A 5534-nucleotide genomic window follows, 5' to 3' on the forward strand; every position below is an offset into this window, starting at 1 on the left:
TCAAAATTTATTAACTGTCTTCAATTTTCCCTTTGAAACTCATATATATTAATATTAATATTATTTTTTTCTTCGGTATTAAGATTAAAAATATAGAAGAAGAAGATAGATAGATAGATAGATAGATAAAAAGAGATAGAGAGAAGAGTAGGATAACGTTGAAGAAGAGAGAAGCGAGAAAGAGTGAAAGTATCGGCAAGATGAAATGCCACGAGAACGTCTTTCTCTCTCATTTACCACCTTATTTTAATGAGAAAGAAAGAGAGAGAGAGAGAGAGGATGCGTGTGCAAAATGTAAAATAAAGTCTGGGCTAAAAATAAATATAACGGTATCTACTCAACTACGTCGTCTTAGAATGGCAATGGTTGTGCATAGTTATTGCAAGTAAATCATAAACCGGTAGAAGACATAGTAGTAGTAGTAGTAGTAGTAGAAGAAGAAGAAAAAGAAGAAGAAGAAAAAGGTACCGGTAGAAGACGACCTTGACATATAAGTACATATGCATGTATACAGAGACAAACACATTCTAAGAAAGCGCCTACCCGCAGGCAAGAAGACGCAACCTATGCCGAATTCAATTTTACTTTCATCTTACAGTACCAGCTCGGTAGGTAACACACACAACAGGTGCTTCTTCTATTTTTTAACATTCAAATGTATGCGTGTCTTTCTTTTATTTTCTTCTACTTCTTATTCTTTTTCTTTTTCTTTTTCTTCGTATTATTTTAATACGTTTACAAGGTTTTATTTCTTTTTTCTTTTTTCTTTTTTTATAACACTTCTTTTTATCTTACAATATAGGAAATATATCGTAGAGATGTTGGTTAAGACGACGACATTTTTCAAAACTTTATTAAGGATCTCAGTCTCGACCTCGAGAGGACCTCAGAAGAATTCTTCCGGTACGTGCGTTTGTTTCTATTCATTTATTTCTTTTTTTTTTTTCTTTTCTCTCTATTTTTCTTAGATGAGTATCACGAAACCTTCGAAGATCATTTCTCTTTTACAGATTCTTTAAAAACACGCGTTATAACTTTGCGATATTGCGTAACAATAATAATAATAATAATGATAAAGGAGAGAGAGAGAATGTGAAATTTATTCTCGTAGACAATTTCCAAATCTTCGAAAATCAAATGTCTACACCCGATTTTTAATTAATATCCAATTAATATTTCACAAATTTTATATACATTACAAAAGTATATAATTTAATTCGACGAGAAAAGAATGTTAGATTAGAGAGAGAGAGAGAGAGAGAGAGAGAGAGAGAGAGAATAAAAATGTTTTTTTTTCTTTCTTTTCGTTTTTTTTTTTCTTTTTTTTTTCTAAGGCTTTCAGGAAGAAAGATCATTGGTTTCTTTTGACTGAAGAGACTAAGCAACAGCTGTTTGGTACGATGGCTGGCATACATTAGGTTCGAAATATCAACGGTATTAAAGCGGTAGGTTTACCGATTAAAGACATATATGTGCGTATTATATACATTGACTATTGCAACAACTGAAGATACCTTGTACATCGCAAGTTCCTAAGGCCGTGTCGAAAAGGAAAGGTTAGACGCGGATGCGCGCTTACAACGAATCCTTCGTTCGCAAGAATGCGTAGTTGAATGAAAGAAGAAGAGTCCCGATCTATCGAATGAATAATACATTACCGTCTAAAAGTTTTTGAATCTTCCTTAAGTACACACTCGCCGAGACAGACAGGATATTCATAAGAATAAAATGCATTAAGTTTCAAATCCCTATGTTACAAAGAAACGGGATATTTGCAAAAGAACAAAATCAATTCTCTTCGGTGTGTGTTCGAGGTAGATTTGGTTTTGTCGAGCAAAAAAAAAAGAAAAAATATACAGGAACATCAGCATGTGTTTTATTTATTTTGTATTTAATTTTTCTTTTGTTTTTCTTTTCTTTTTCAGATTGTTTTTTCATAGAAAAATTTAATTATAACAACAACCCTGACGTAATTATTAAGTGTACAACTTTGATTCCACCGTTTCGAATGTTTGAAACGTACACCTAATAATTTTTCGAATGTTTTTTACTTTTACAGCTTTTAGTAAAAATTGTCAAAGATGTACACCAAGAGAGGAAGAAAGTTCATATAAATTGGGTGTAGAAACTATACAAGAGCATTGTGGACATAAGTGAGTTATGCTGTAATCTCTTAAAACATAATTCAACTTGTTTAAATATTTGACGTAACAACCGATTATTTCAAAATTTATCCGTGTGTGTTTGATTTTTACGAAAATTTACAAGGGAGTCGAAACTCTTTGCTTGTAGTGTATGTACGCATATAAATATGTATGCAAAAATGTATGCAGAAATGTATATATATATACATGTGTGTACGAGAAGAAAAGAATTAGAATATGAATAGAAAGTTTGACCCAATCAAAAGACAAATGTGTGAATGAACGTGACACAAATTTCGTTGATTTAATAAAGTTACATATAATCGATAATAATTTTGTCTATTTCTTATAGATCACAACGAGGATATAATTTTATTGAATATTCGATTTATAAGATTGTCCAATAAGTTCGTGCGATTATTTTTTTTTCTAAATAAATACACGACGAAAGAAATCGCATTGAATTATTGGCAAACCTAATAATATGCAATCGATAATTTTAGTATTTCTTATAGATCGCCGATAAGAAGACAATTTTATTGTTTTAATAAAAAGGTTTCTGTTTTTTTTTTCTTAAATTATCTATTTACAGTGAAACAAAGGGAGAAAGAGAAAGAGAGAGAGAGAGAGACGTGTGTGTATCCGTAAAAGATTCCAAGGAAGTTGCATTAAGGTCGAGGGTCGTTAAAAGAACCATTAGCGGACTAAAAAGGATTGCAATAACGTCCGAAAGATTAGAATCTATTCTATTTCGTATGATTAAGGATATCTTTGTTTTTTTTTTTCTTTTTTTTTTAACTCGAGAACAATTACAAACAAAATCTTGTTATCAATCTTCGACGAATTATTTTGTAAAAAGTCTTTTTTTTTTTTTTTTTTTAATTTCGAAAAGGAGAGAGAGAGAGAGAGAGAAAGAGTAAAATAATATTGTACTGCGTAAAAAGACTTAGAGTAGATGCAATAATCTAACGTAAATATCTAATTGTAAGTAATACATAATATTCTCTATGTACAATATATAGATATATGGGTAAGCGGTTAAAGCCAATATGGTGACGCAATTATATTTGATCATTCTATAGATATTACCTTTTCTACGAAGAGAAAAAGAGAAAGAGAGAAGATAATACTTAAAGGATTGCATCAGTGGCCATCGTTGAAGTATTATACGTTCAGGTATTATAGGTATACCTATACCTTGCGCGTACTTATAACCTTTTCGTGTAAGCGAGTTTTAAACGGATGGTACAATCTTTTTTTTCTTCTTCTTCTTTTTTTTTATACTTTTTCTTTCCCTTTAATAATAATAATAATAATAATGATACACCAATAAATTCAATGATTTTCATGAATTTCGAACTACTCAAGGATCAACACCGCATTTTTTAATTCAGGAATGTCAAGGACATTTGTTGGTTTTTATTTACGACAAATAGAGATACATTAGTGTGTTTTTGATTAGAAAATTAATATTAAAATCATTTCGTGAAAAATGATTTTTTCAAATGGAAATTTAAATTAAAATATTCTTACACGCGTGTTAAAAAAAAAAAAAGACAAATCTCGAATAATTATTATTTTATTTTATTTTTATTGTGGTTATACATATATCCTACGTATATAAGTTGAGAAATGATGAGATTTCTAGAAAAATTTTCTTCCTCGTTTGTTTCTTCTTCTTTTATTTTAAAAAAATTGTGAGCAATCAGAAGGAAAGAAGAAGGTAGTCAACTAACGTAGGATCCATCGATCATAATCGAAAAAAAAGAACGAATAACATTTTCATTTTCGCGAGACCGTCTAGAACGATCAGAAAAATTGTTCAGATTTTATTGGGAACGTTCACGTAGGTGAACTCTCTGCAAAGATGACCTGCATTCGTATGTACATACGTGAGCTTTGGTATTCCATATGGCGAACCTTATAAGCAGTGAATTCAGATCTCGCGAAGGTCTGGTGTCCGTGCATTAATCTTACCAACGAGAATTCTCTTACGGCATAACGGATGCACGATAGTGAGTCAAGAACATCTCACGGTTCCTAAGAAAGACTTCCACGTGGTTTCTTTTTTTTTTTTTTTATTTCGATGGATCCAACAATCGACGAAAAAAAAAATATATATATATATATATATGTAGATATATATTTTCATCGATATTGCAAATCTGACGTATCGGATCGTTCAATAAGAATTTTTCGAATGTTCGGTTAAAAAATATTTAAATGAATAATAATTTTGGATATTTTATATCTAAAACATTGATCAATCTAACGTTGAGAGAAAATTTGTTCGATAATTGTCTCATTAATCAATTTATTACTTTCAATTAACAGTATTGATTATTTTTTTTAGAAAAGTTGAGGAAAAGTTAAGAGATATTATATAGTTAGAGGTATACGATCGGTCACGTAGTATACACACGCCGATTAGGTTAACTAATTTCTTCGAACATATCTCAACTCGCGCACTATGATGCAGCAAATATTCAAACTCGTGGAGTAATTCGTTATGATTCCTTAACAGTTGGAGTAAATCTACGTGGTAAGTTCGTCAGATTAACATTGCGACGACACAGTTGAGTATGTTACCTTGTTAGGTACTTTCACATGTGATATTTATTCGCACATCCTTTGTGTACATTGCCCGTATTACGTAAATTCAGCTAATTAAAAGACCAAACATATTCGCGTTAACTTTACTAACCATACTTTGTTTCAAAGGGGTAATTAGATTGCATTTCTATCCCGTGTTGAATAGACTTTTTGGCATTTATTTATCTTTTCGATTTGCTTGTTATTTTTTTTTTTGTTTTTATACGTTCGTCGAATATCATCTCGGATCCCTGAAACCATTTGAAAATGTACGTTTTAATATTATTTATAATATATCAATAAAAAGGTAGGAGGATATTTTATTCCATGCCAAATGTCATCGTGGAAGACAATTTTTCAATCTTATCGATGACGCACGTGTTCGTGAATCACACAGGATAAACTTCGAACGTTTGCCTTCTAACTTCGAGAGTAACTGGCATTCCTTCGTTAATGCTATTTATTATCATACCAAGTACTTATTTGATTTTTTTTATTTTTTTTTTTTTTTTTTACTCAGATAATAATGAGTGAAAATTATTATCACCGATTATTGTACTTGCAATTATGTTTATCGTTTGATCGTTAAATACTACGAATACCTAATAGACATTTAAATGATTATAATCGTAACGAATTATTAAGGAAATCAATGCTAACTTCCGATCATTTAAGAAACTTTGATATTTATTGATATAACAATAAAAAAGAAGAGAGAGAGAGAGAGAGAGAGAAAACACACAAAATGATGAAAAATCCCATAGATTAATGTGAAACATTTGTGTAGATGTTTAAAGA

This window comes from Polistes canadensis, unplaced genomic scaffold (genome assembly GCF_001313835.1).
Source record: "Polistes canadensis isolate GaletaPanama2010 unplaced genomic scaffold, ASM131383v1 scaffold_15, whole genome shotgun sequence".
Taxonomy (NCBI): Eukaryota; Metazoa; Arthropoda; class Insecta; order Hymenoptera; family Vespidae; genus Polistes; species Polistes canadensis.